General features: G+C 39.7%; 1 protein-coding gene across 1 annotated transcript in view; it reads left to right on the top strand.

The window, feature by feature from the left end:
- Window positions 1–810: 810 nt before the first annotated feature.
- Window positions 811–14,231, top strand: part of LOC124116750 (prostaglandin E2 receptor EP4 subtype-like) — a 64,465-nt gene continuing 51,044 nt past the window's right edge. The window contains exon 1 of the mRNA XM_048399506.1: window positions 811–875. The gene's annotated coding sequence lies outside the window, so the exon portion shown is untranslated. The remainder of the gene's footprint in view (window positions 876–14,231) is intronic.

Here is a 14,231-nt window from a genome sequence, read left to right as displayed (position 1 = left end):
CTGACGTTAATTCGCTATGACGTTACAGCTATGGAACGTTTTGGTCTTGCACTCAATCACATCCTCGATAACCAAAGAGTTCGGTATTTTGAATGTTTTTTTTTATAATAAATAAATAAATTCAGTTTCAAAATGTTTTGCTCTACAATAGAATCACTTGACTTACATGAGAACATTCAAGGCTTAAGCCAACGCTTACGTCCATCAAACGATTGGTTATGAGGTTATCTCCCGTGCAAGCAGTAATGGAAAATATAGAATATTATGCATTACCTTTGCGTTAAAGTTTGCTAGGATTCATTGATGTAGATATGTTTTGGTCGTTAATTGTTATTGACACATTCGAAATAAATCCCCACAATGTTGCCTGTTGTTAATTTTGTGTATGTAAATTTAACTTCTTAATACGACAATCACTCATTGATAAAGACTGTCTCTAAAATCGGAAATGTTGATTCAGAAGGCACAAAGATACAGTGTGAGTCAATATTGCAAAATAAAAAATCAACACTATCCGATGACAAAGATCAATTACTCAGTCATGCTGCCAATCTTTTCACCGATAGTAAAATATAGAAAGTATGTTCAATAGTACTCACCAAAGGGTTAATAGGTATAGTTAGCGAACATTTTCACTGAAGCCATGAGCAAGGTGCTGAACAGTAGACTGAAGGGAAGGGCTTTCTATTATGGGAAATATAAATACAGGCCCACGCGCACATGGCTGGGTAAATGCACAGTCCCTCTTTGCGGTAGCGATGTTGCAATGTGTATGGAGACGTTGGTGATATACCAGTGTAACACAGTTAGGGGAACAGTTTACAAGGATTTTGGCATTCGAATGCATTTGGACACGTTGTATGCTGATTAATGAGGTAGGTGTTCTTATTGTGGTGTACTGTACTTCTCATGTAAGTCATTACTCCACATAGGTGTGCCCCTGGGAGAAGCAGAAACACGGTAATGGTTGGAAGTCGCGAGAATATTATCTGTTTCTAAAATTGCTTTTCTAAACTTCTGTTGCGTGTGTGTATGCTTAGTTTTATGCTTAGTTTGTCTTCGTATGCTGTTTAATTCGGAAGTGTATAACATGACGCGAACACAATTAACATGGTTTGCAGTTAGATACAAATAATAACATCGTTTTCATTACGGCATTTCTTTTTGTACTTTGTGACCAAATACTTTTACGTATTTGAAAATATATGATATTTTCATTCGATGAAAAAACAATTATCTGTCGAAACTACATTTCTTCACACTCAGTGATACTGTGGTTGATATCGCAAAGATCGTAAAGAAAAATACAAAATAAGTTGAAATTTGTTTTTTCTTGCCAAATGACGTGTTTATCTCATCTAGTGACCTGACAAGTTGATTGGTTCATGAATGGTTCAAGACAATACCCTCTTTGTTCCAACCGATGCCATCATGAATAAACCAAAGTGCAGTGTGATGAGGACACGTGTACAAATGTATTGTAAGTAAAACATAAGTAGGGCTGACAATGATTCTATTGAGGTACGCTGAACATGTACAGTGATGTTATTAATTAAATTATGAGCAAGTTTGGGAATAATGATTTAAGCAGACAGAAACGAGCCCTTCGCCTGTGATTCATTTACAAACAAACACTAGGGTACTCCTTCGAGAAAACATATCATGTTTGATGGGATACCATTCATAATGCGTAAATGATAACGAAAGCAGACATGTTGAAGAAACAATAGCTGTTTCAACTGAAACATGGACTGTGTTCTGTAACCATCCATCACTAATAGGTACTCATTCGCTATATCCTTATCCTCTTTACCTTTATAAGCAGTGATTTAAGTCGTGGAAGTTCGTTCACGAAGCCCAGGTTTACGAAATAAATGTAGACATAAAAACATATTTATAATTTTGGAAATACAAGTATAATTATAGTAATCATAATAATCACCATCATCAGCAGCAGCACCATTATCAGCATAATCATCATTCCAATAGCACATTGACATAGCGACATACATTTATTTCAGGGCCCCGTTCCACAAAGCCATCTTAGCGCTAACTCCCATACTTTAACACTGGCTTACGATAGTCGTAGCGCTCTTTGTGGTACGGGGCCCAGAATATTACGTCTGTAAGTTTGCATATATATTGGATTCTCAGCTCCCTGGAGAGTATCATGCTGCAATCGTATTATTTTGGAACTGGAATATGGGAGTGACATCAGAGCACTAAAACTACATTTGGAAGTCCAATCACTATAGTATGACATATTGCCCCATCCTGTTTCCACGACACTGTCCAGATTATGTCCGTGGAGAAAGGTTTTCCCTGTAGAGGGACATGGTATTTGAAGGAGCTCAGATCTGGAGGAGGATGTGATTGAAACTAAACCTCTGGAGACTTTAAGATTGTTACCAAGCCGGAGTTCGTTACAACAGCGTGCGACAATGCTTGATAAAGGAACAGCAATTGAACACGGAATGCGTTAGTGTTATCATTGGTCAACCTCCAGAGAATCGTGAACCACAACCAGATCGAGAGTATCCTGAACCACATCCATGAGGTAGTCACGTGTGCCGGTAACTAGCGCAGTGGTTAGCGCTGTTGTTCCCCAGATCTACAGTATCGTGAACCACAACCAATGTATGTATGTGTGCACGTATGTATGTATGTATGTATGTATGTATGTATGTATGTATGTATGTATGTATGTATGTATGTATGTATGTGTGTGTGTGTGTGTCTGTCTGTGTGTGTGTGTGTGTCTGTCTGTCTGTCTGTATGTATGTCTGTAAGTATGTATGTATGTATGTATGTATGTATGTGTGTGTGTGTGTGTGTGTGTGTGTGTGTCTGTCTGTCTGTGTGTGTGTGTGTGTGTGTCTGTCTGTCTGTCTGTGTGTGTGTGTGTGTGTCTGTCTGTCTGTCTGTCTGTCTGTCTGTCTGTGTGTGTCTGTCTGTCTGTCTGTCTGTCTGTCTGTCTGTCTGTCTGTCTGTCTGTATGTATGTATGTATGTATGTATACGATATGACCAATGCTATTTTAAGAATACATCTTCACAGTGACCATAATCTATAGTTATATGATTATCGGCGTCTTACGATGTAGGACACATTTGAATTCATGTATCCATGGATTTTGGATGCCAGCCCGTGGGAATACTATTTATTTCCTTATTCTCTTTATAGCATTAGCCCAGAGTGACCCATTCGCCACGGGCGCTGCAATTAGCGGCGCAGAGGTGCGTCCATTGGGCACGCCAGAAACACATGATCGTGGGTTCGAATCCCGGTTCGCCCGATTATGTTTCTAGGTTTGTCAGCACCATAGCCATGCTCGTGGGTGAACGCCTGAGACCTGCATCACGCCTTCCCACAGTAAGCTGAAATACTGATATGACTGGAATACTGTTCAGAGCGGAGTTAGGGGGCACGGATGGCCGAGACGTCTAAGGCGCCGCGATTCGCTGTGAAGAGTTGCGTCCCTTGGGCACACCAGAAACCTATGATTGTGGGTTCGAATCCCGGTTCGCCCCGATTATGTTTCCAGGTTTCGTGCTCGTGGGTTTCACCGAAGTGGTAAGCGCCTGAGAGCTGCATCACTTCGGCTGACACGCCGTGATACTGGAATACTGTTAAAAGCGGCGTTAAACCCAACCCACTCACTCACCCAAAGCGGAGTTAAACAAAATTCACACACACACTCGGTGAGATTGCGCAACAAAGTTGTCTTATAGTCTTAGTAAAAAAGTGTGAGGTAACATGTCGGCAACACAAGTGCTTTCATGGAATTACAGAATATAACGCTACAAAGAACAGTCATTACGCGCATCAAAGCAGGCTACGACGCCTAACGTCACATTCATCAACGTCTTATCTCAACTCTAGATACATCCTCTGGTATAGACAGAAACCATAATTAGTTTAAACCTCAGAAACTGCGTTGACCCCTTACCTTTCATCTTACGACTTTTGTATTTAGAGTAAAGTGTTCAAGGTCACCCTCAAAGGATGAAGGATGCAACCTACATGTAAGAGATGCTACCTAAAGAAAGGGTTCCTAAATCAAAAACATCCGCTTTCGAGAGACGTTCATGGTATTGTAGGTCAATGTTCAATGCCAGTTTCTGCTGTGTTCATATTTCCGAAGGATTCCATTTGTTTCAGTTACAATTTCTCAATAATGTCATTTTGTTATCGTCAAGGGCGAGGCTTTCATAATGACAAAGGACTATATGAAGCCCCTGTATAAACATAATGCCGTTGTCATATGTCATATGGAAGAGGTGAGGTGAAATGGGGTTTAACGTCGCGTCCAAGATTATTGCACTTATATAGCGACGTGCATGTATGTGTGTGTGTTCGTGTGGCTGCTTGTACTAGTCCGGAGTGATGCCGATTTATAGTGCTTGCTCACTGAGATACCATGCCGCAGTTTAACATGAATATCCCACTCAGATACAGTATACTGACTCCGAGCCGACCAGTCCTTATTTAAGCCCCTTAATGCCGAGCGCCAGACAGGGTAACAACAAGTACCATCTTTTAACGTCTTTTGGTATGACACGGCCGGGGATCGAACCCCGGACATTCCGCTCTCATATGAAAGAATGGTGTTGTCGTATTACTTATGACTTGCATGAATGTCGTCATATGCCCTTCCGCGTTGACGTCACTGGGTGTTATCCGATCACAATTTCAAAACGTCAACGCCAGAGAGTAATCGATTATCTCAATTATCTGCCGAAAACAATTTCATTGGGCGTGAAAGGCAAAGTAGACTTGTGATAAGCATAAGTATGATATGTACGGATCACTGAGCATTCTTCACATTCCTGCTCTTTTCTTACATCTGTTTGTGAATCTGTCTGTTATATTTTCAAGACGGTTACAGCATCAATTATTGTGATCATTACTAAAAAGTAGTTGTATTACATTAATGGACATGTAGGTTTTATTGGAATGGAGTAGCAACAGAAGTTGTAGTAGTAGTAGCAGCATATGTAGTAGTAGTAGCAGCATTAGAAGTAGTAGCAGTAGCAGCAGGAGTAGTAGTACTATTAGTAGTAGTAGCATCACTAGCATTTGTAGTAGCAGAAGTAGAGGTAGTCTTAGTAGCAGTAGTAGTAGTCTTGGTAGCAGCAGTAGTGGTACTAGTAGTAACAGTAGTAGTAGACTGATAACAGCAACCGTAGTAGTCTTAGTAGCAGCAGTAACAGTCTTAGAAGCAGCAACATCAGCAGTAGTAGTAGTAGTAGCATCCTTAGAAGCAGTAGCAGTAGCATCAGCAGCAGCAGTAATAGTCTTTGTAGCAGTAGTAGTATCAGTAGCTGCAGCAGCAGTAGTAGTAGCAGAAGTAAAGTAATGTAATAAGCGTGATAGTTCTTGACATTAAAAAATAAGTAGATTATATTGGAATGAAGTAGCTACTGCAATTGTAGTAGTAGTAGTAGTAGCAGCACAGTAGAAGTAGTACGAGTAGTGGGTAATAGAAGTAGGGGGGCAAGAATGATAAGCTTATTTGATTAGTTTCGTAAACTCTCACACACATTAACATGATCACGAATATTCAAAACTAAACAGAAGCAGCAAGAAATTGTATTTCCTAGAAATAATTAGAAAACACTCAACGGAAACATGTCTAAATTCAGGACATAAATATCCATAAAAATACAGTAAAACCTGAGACGCGTCACTTCATCAAGCCATTATAAAAAAATAGACCCAAGGACAATGTGGATCGATGTTTTCACCTCATATTAAGCGTAAGCAATTGATTTGAACCTCAGCCCTAAGTTCGGCCAATCTAACCGTTCTTTACGTCACTTGTGCCTAAGTTCCACTCTTCAGTTCAAGCTCTCGTGGGCGAGTGACACTTGACAACAGAGCTATATTGACAAAAACCTTGTTTCAGATGAACGCCGAGCGCTTCTCCCTCGTGGATTAGCATGAAGACGTCATGAACCATGTTGGTGTTGAGGCCTTGTGTCTGTGTTGTCAGACTGCAAGATGATGTTGCATCAGAGCTCTGCAACAGTCGCGTTCCTCCTGAGACTAATACTGAAAATGTCAATACATAATTAAGTACTAAGTCAAGTCTATCCCCGTGATGCACGAAATGTGGCTTCAGTCTGGATATTTTTAACCAGCGTAGAATCCCATAATAGTTGCAATCACTACACAGATTGCTACATTTCTGACAAAGGTGTGGAATTCTTAAGGAGCATGATAATGACAAAAGAACCTGGTGTCTTGGTGTGAGTAAAAAGGCCCAAACACAAAGTTGTACCTTTCATCCTGTTTTGAAACAGACAACATAAGTTTCCAAATATTCACGGGTAAGTAATTATGCTGCGTCAGCTACAAAAGAAATATTGGGGCCGAGACGGTTAAATTGCCCACGACTGTGAGTGGTGGGTGCTAGCGGTAGGGCAAGACATGCTCACTGTTTTCGCGAACACCTGGTGTCATCGCTGATTTTCATTGATATATTCATATACTTTTCAGCGCTATTTAGCGTTTTACGCCCAATGGAATCTGTTTCGGTTGATACTCGAGACTGGTTATTCTCTGTCTTTGGCGTTTTATATGTACATGTGTCCGAAAATGCTTCAGGAATGAGAGCTGATCAATACATTCAGAGGTCACTTGTGTCGTCATATTGGCATGAATAAAAGTGACTACCAAAGGGTCATTTTGCCGTCTTGCAATTGTGTTTGTTTGCTATTTCAAATATTATGATTGATAATTATCTATCTAGGAGTTCATGCTACTCTCACTGTACGGTGGACATGTCTCAGTTTCACATGGGGGCACTATCTACAACGCTGGACTGATGATTAAGACAAGACCGTGATGCATAGTCTCTCTGACAATATCTGAAAATGAATGCTGCGATATTTACTCATTTTACTCCGTTCATGTGTTGGGAATTAATCAATGGGTTCTTGTATACTGTCAGTCATTCTCGCAACGCGCCACTGACTACAGACAACTGGCAGGTAGGTATCCCAGGAGGCTAGTTGACGCACCCGCAGTGTTGCAGTTCAGAAGAAGCGAGCCTTTGCTTCCATGAATTCATCATAACTTTGCAAATAAATCTGAGCATGGTGTTTATCCATCCAAAATTTGCGAGGGTCATTTATTCAATGGCCACGCTTGTGATATTGTAGCTGATATATCATCAGTTGATGATGTCTGATATTTACAAACCCGTGACGGGTTGGTCTCGGGGGACGTCGAGTCGTGACGCCTGGCTTCCCGGAGCTTGTCAGGATAGACAATAAATCAATACATTTCACTTCATGCTGCATTAGTTTGGCCTATCTTTGTCGTTGATGGGACGAAACGTGTATACACGGTAAGATAACGTCATTATAATTGTTTATTTGTGTTATCGAGTACAATTAGATGGTCAGTTTGTTTGCAGATAACAAGTACATGTAGACTGTAGGGACGACCTCGTCTGTTCTGTATAGCTTTGAGTAAATTCGGATGTACATGCACTGAGGCTTTTTAACAAGATCGCTCATGTTTCATTCATTCTTGCACAAAATTAATGATGAGCACATTTTCTGTATGCAGTATTCACCTTTACCGATCATGAAAGATAATATGTGTCAGTTATTCATGACGCTAACAAGTAGTGGTGTATCTGTCCCTGGTTTAATTATTGACATGCAGAGTGCCGTGATCTGCATGTATTGTTTAATTGACTACTGTGGCGTTAAATAACATTGATGCACTCACTCGAAACCCAAAACATAGTTGCCGAATTTTCTGTGGTTACAAACCTTCCAATTACGTGCAAACCTTCCAATTCACGTGCACTTAAAAAAGGTACATATTAACAATCGTTTAGACTTAATGGCATTATAACACTTCATGTAGAAGAAATCGGAAATTCATAATACATTGATCAATGCAGAATTTGCTTTAGTATTCCCTTACATAATAAAATTATGTAGATGTAGAGAACCTTCGCTCTTAAACTTAATATATGCATTTTATAAACGTCAATTTAGTAATGATAAAATATAATATAAACGACAAAACCATTTCCATTATCATATTGTCATAATGCAAGTGTCCTTTAAAATACGAGAGTTCCCTGCCTCAACGGTGACACCCGTCACAAACGCATGCACAGGCAAGTCAATTGTCCCCCTGAATAAACACTGGAACATATGGTACGAACACCCTTCGATCGCGATCATTACCTTATAAGATCCCGAACGTTGAACAACATTCAGTGACCCCTTCCATCCCAACTATTGAGCTTAACATGTACGGTAGTCGACATTCAGGTATAAATCTACAGTTCTACAGAATTTCTTGTCAACGTGAAACATTTTGAATGTAATCCTGATGTCATATCTATGTTATCAAAGCTATCTGATACTGTGAGTTGTCCGTGGTAGATATGTTTCGGGTAACCCATGTTTGTCCTAAGAGTCGTGATGGACATACCTTCTGACATGGCTGATTGCGTGCCACCATGGATAGTTGATCAGTGTTCAGTAACTGGTTTGCCGGGTGTAGACTATTAATTTATATGCATGGTGCATCTGGAATGTTGCTGACAGCGGTACACATTATTCATTTACTCAGTACAGTGAGTGAGTATAGTTTTAGGCCGCTGTTAGCAATATTCCAGCAATATTTGAGCAATATCCCAATAAATGAGCTTCACACAACATGCATAATATGAGGTGAGGACAAATGGGGGTTACGTCGCGTCCAAGATTATTGCACTTAAATAGCGACGTGCATGTACGTGTGTGTGTTTGTGTGGCTTAACTAGTCCGGACTGATGCCGATTTATAGTGCTAGCTCACTGAGATACCATGCCGCAGTTTAACATGAATACCCCACTCAGACACAGTATACTGACTCCGAACCGACCAGTCCTTGTTTTAGCCCCTTAATGCCGAGCGCCAGACAGGGTAACAACAAGTACCATCTTTTAACGTCTTTTGGTATGAAGCGGCCGGGGATCGAACCCTGGACCATCCGCTCTACGGGCGGACGCTCTACCACTAGACCACGGAGGCGGTCTACATGCACAATGCACCCGTTTGGCTCTAACCACTGGGCTACCCCACCGCCCCACTCAATACAGGTTAGACATTATTACAAGAGTCGATTATCCCCATTGCAGCAGTAAACAAGTGTAACAATTAGTGACTCGATGTCCAATACGTATCCAGGTGCAGTCCAGTGCACTGAGTACTATAAAGGGTTATGGAGATATGCCTCGATGATTTTTAGCATATTTTGTGTTCAAAACTGATTTTATAAAGACATATAATCTCAAGGGAAACATTGAACGTTTACTAATACGGTTCGAATGAGACCCTAGATGATATTATTGCCATGTTTTCACAAAGGATATTAGTTTTGCGGAGTTAATGTGTCGTTGTCTAACAAACTCTATAAGCCTTTGTGTATCAAACAATCTGAGTTCGGGGACATTGAACTGGCGGAGGAATGGTGATTGCATTTATTTCATTTAGACCAAAGCCGGAACTCCGAACAAGCTTTTAATAATTCACCGCTCAGATATTCTTAACGGTCATGCCATGCAGTGTCAGCTGCCAATTGATGAGGGATTAAGCTTTAGTTTGACGAATCATGAGTGGGAAACATTCGGTAGACTGTATTTACAAACGTAAGACAGAACAAATTGTATTTGCGTTCTTAATTTGTTTGTTTCTTGTTATTTCCGCACTTAGCAACATTCCAGCTACATGTCGGAGGTCTGTAAATCATCGGGTCTGGACAAGACAAGCCAGTATTTAACATCATGAGCTTCGATCTACGCAGTTGGGATACGATGACATGCATCAATCAAGTCAGCGAGCCGGACCACCCGATCCCGATAGTCGCCTCTTACGACAAGAATGGGTTGCTGAAGACCCGTATCTACATGGGTACTGATACACGAAAAACACTCAACTTACACTGAGAATGATACTAATTTCTGAAGATTATATTATATAGTTTGGGAAACAGTCAAACAGAATAGCGTTATTGGCAGTATGGTAGCATCCTGTATGTGAAGCCCCATCGTACATATTACACATAGATTATTTTGCGCTCAATGAGATTTCAAATACATCGATATCTAGAAGTTTATTTTCCAGTTTGACATATTTTAATCTAAATTAACTATAACTAACCAGTATTATCAAATTATGCAGTGGTATTTCTAAAATTACTGTTCATAGCGGGGCAAAATCAAACGCATTCACAGTACCAGCAAAATGTATAAAGTATATGTTTTTTTATTATAAAAGTGTTTTGTCATGTGTCCATTCTAAAGATTTGAATGATCTTCCATCATGGCTGAAACGCATTTGTCCAAAGAACCACATTTCCCCGATTAAGCCTGCAATTCATTGACGCTTCATTATGCACCCTCACAAGGCTATATCTCCTTAGAAACCCTTCAATCAAATAGTCTGGCATATCCCATGTCAATAATTCTCAAAGTATGACAAGCGTATGTTGAACATGAATCTTAGTTTCTCCCGAAGGATTGCCGCGACACGAGAGTCTTGTCTTTCAGGACCGATGGAAATTGCAAAATGAAATCGTTTAGAGAATTGATTGGAGGATATTTGCACAACTGTAAACGACATCAGGGATAATTCATAAGCGTCAAATGGTACCAATGTATCACGAATGTATAAATAGAAAGTCTTAATGGTTCCGTGCAAGTTCAGAAAGCAATAGGACTATCATTTAGACAGGAACACGTGATTCTGTGCCGTTGATGGACATCGTTACGCTCAGATGATGAGATACATGTGAAAACCATATATTGTTCAAACAGTGGTCTGTATTAACACAGTATCCGTTGACCACCGTGTCAGTGTAAGTCTTGATACCCTTATCTCTTGGTCAATGGGCGTTATTTGACCTCAAACGTTATGCGCTCAAGATGTACTTCTTAAAACCAAACTAAAATGAAACATTTAATATAATACAGGCCCTGGTTTATGGCAGTGTAAGACAAGAGATACGCCACGAGGGCTTGGCAAGGATATTTTAGTCTAGTGACATTTATTGATTCTGTATGATGTAAAACTATGCGCTCGATTACTTTATGTTAGATCGTCAGACAGCGTATTATAGCTTTGGTAAAATGGCGTATACACTTCAGTTCTTTTTACTCGTCGAAGTCGTTTAATTTATATATCGAAATGAACATTGGATATTTGCCACGATAACGGGAGACATATACATACTTAATATATTTCAAGATGAAACCCCAAACAGATCTTTCCCACAAGGAGATTAAAATGATCCTCGCTCCCTAATGCGTTAAAAAAACACTTTAACGAATGACATTTCTACAGAACGCTCGGTGCTAGTAGGCGAAGGAAAAATGTACGGACACCGTGACTACGCGTAATCACAACTCTGAGAAAAGAGACAGACCATTTGATATTCTGTGGTAGGGGTGGGGAGGGTTTAGGGGGGATAGAGTAGAGTGTTAGTAAACAAAAACGTAGTGATTTGTGTTCACGAACACTTGGTGTCTACACTATTTGATAATGATTGATTAACACCTGCTCATGATAGAGTTAGAAACGTACAATCCAAAGTGTAACTATCATCACTATTTGATAGTGATTCATAAACACCTGCTCGTGATAGAGTTAGAAACGTACAATCCAACGTGTAACTATCATCACTATTTGATAGTGATTCATAAACACCTGCTCGTGATAGAGTTAGAAACGTACAATCCAACGTGTAACTATCATCACTATTTGATAATGATTCATAAACACCTGCTCGTGATAGAGTTAGAAACGTACAATCCAAAGTGTAACTATCATCACTTTTTGATAGTGATTCATAAACACCTGCTCGTGATAGAGTTAGAAACGTACAATCCAAAGTGTAACTATCATCACTATTTGATAGTGATTCATAAACACCTGCTCGTGATAGAGTTAGAAACGTACAATCCAAAGTATAACTATCATCACTATTTGATAGTGATTCATAAACACCTGCTCGTGATAGAGTTAGAAACGTACAATCCAAAGTATAACTATCATCACTATTTGATAGTGATTCATAAACACCTGCTCGTGATAGAGTTAGAAACGTACAATCCAACGTGTAACTATCATCACTATTTGATAGTGATTCATAAACACCTGCTCGTGATAGAGTTAGAAACGTACAATCCAACGTGTAACTATCATCACTATTTGATAATGATTCATAAACACCTGCTCGTGATAGAGTTAGAAACGTACAATCCAAAGTGTAACTATCATCACTTTTTGATAGTGATTCATAAACACCTGCTCGTGATAGAGTTAGAAAAGTATAATCCACTCTCGTTTTAGCAGGGATTTGGAAATGAATGAGGAAGATTTTGTAGCTTTTATTTGCACCACGTACGAGGACTTTTCAAAATAGGGAGGGTTATTCCCTTCCTTCTCTTTGGATTCGTGAGTGAAGGAGTAAACCCAAATTGATGGGACAGCCGACAGCGACTAATGTGTAATAATGTTATGTTACGTCTGTGTAAAGTGCTTATGCAATATGGTAAAGTGCTCCAGTAGATTTTATTGGTGATAAGGGTCCAATCTATCCACGGGCTACGTGTATTCGTATTGATTTCGTTCATCAACATGCACATCTTTGATTTGTAATTTAGATATTACTCATTATGGTAGTGGTGAAATGTCACATGCCAGTTCGACAGGTAAAATGTTGAATTAAAAGTAAATCCCACGTGTACTCCTCACATTTGGCAATGAATTACATTTGGTAATTATCATTTAAACCACCTCAGTTTTTTATAGGCATTACTTAGAAGTTGACGGATGACAAAGTAGACACAATTTATGGATAACAACTTCTTTAATCACTGTGAAGGCGACGTTTCAGTATAGATCGTTATACAGTTGTCAAGCCTTCTCATGATCAGTAATTAAAGAAGTTGTTATCCATAACTTGCGTCTACTTTGTCAAACCACCTCAGTTGTTTCAGTATTAGAGTAGAATAGCCAGTCTCGATTATTCGCCAAAACTGCTTTCATAAGTCGCAAAAGGCAAAATAGACGTAAAAACTATTTTGATAGACCACTGAAATTCTGTGATGACACAAGGGGTTCGCGAAAAGGGTAAGCATTTCCAGTCAACCCGCCACGCACACAAGTTGCATAAAAAGTAAGTGTTTGTTACCTGTGTTTGCGTCATCGGCCTGTAAACAAACAAGACAAACAAGTGATCGATAAACCAGACAAGTGAGTGACCCGTGAGCCCATTTACTCATTTTGTTGAAACTAAAACAATTTGTTTTTTTAAAATACATCTGCTGTATAAAGTGCAGAGGTTCTGCTGCTTGTAAGTAAAGAAGAGACTATTAAGAAAACATGTTCGTTTTGCAATAAGTAGGGGCACATTTAATGTCTGTGCCTAAACATTTTTTGTAGATTCAGCATAACTGATAAATGCTACTTAGCTTATGCTGAATCCCTGGAACCTCAGGGCACCAGCATAAACATCGACCAAGTTCAAGTGAATACAAAACATCAATGTCAAACTGATCTGGTTGAAATAGGTTAAGGTGGGTCCCCAGCAACCTGTGCTGGTCGTAAGAGGCGATCTAATGGATAGGGTTGTCAGACTCGGTGACTTGGTTGATAGCCTGTCATCGTACCCCGACGGCTTGGATCTTTGGTCATAATATCAATCACTGGATTGTCTGGTCCAGACACGACTGAGCACGGCGGTAGAGAACAAGCAAATATTTAAAACTTGTCATTGATCTTGGTTAATTATATACGTTATCGTATTATTTACAAAATGCAAATTGTACCTTAAACATGTTCTGCTTGCCAACTTACGGGCATGTACCAATTAATTTGGTAATATTAGTTGCCTCTTCTTTGGTTCAAAATATAAAAAAAATATAGAAAGGTTTGGTTTGTTTGTTGTTTTAACGCCGCAATCAGCAATATTCCAATAATATGACGGAGGTCTGTAAATAATCCGAGTCTGGGCCAGACAATCCAGTGATTGAAAACATGAGCATCGATCAACGCAATAAGAATAAGATGACATGCATCAACCAAGTCAGCGAACCTGACCACCCGATCCCGTTAGTCGCCTCTTACGACAATTATAGTTGCCTTTTTCAGTAAGCATGGGTTGCTGAAGATCTGTTCTACCCGGATCTTCACGGGTCCAATGTCAAAAGGATA

The sequence above is a fragment of the Haliotis rufescens genome, unplaced genomic scaffold (assembly GCF_023055435.1).
Source record: "Haliotis rufescens isolate VD_foot unplaced genomic scaffold, xgHalRufe1.0.p SCAF_2, whole genome shotgun sequence".
NCBI classification, from domain to species: Eukaryota; Metazoa; Mollusca; class Gastropoda; order Lepetellida; family Haliotidae; genus Haliotis; species Haliotis rufescens.
This window is presented reverse-complemented; position numbering and strand designations above follow the sequence as displayed.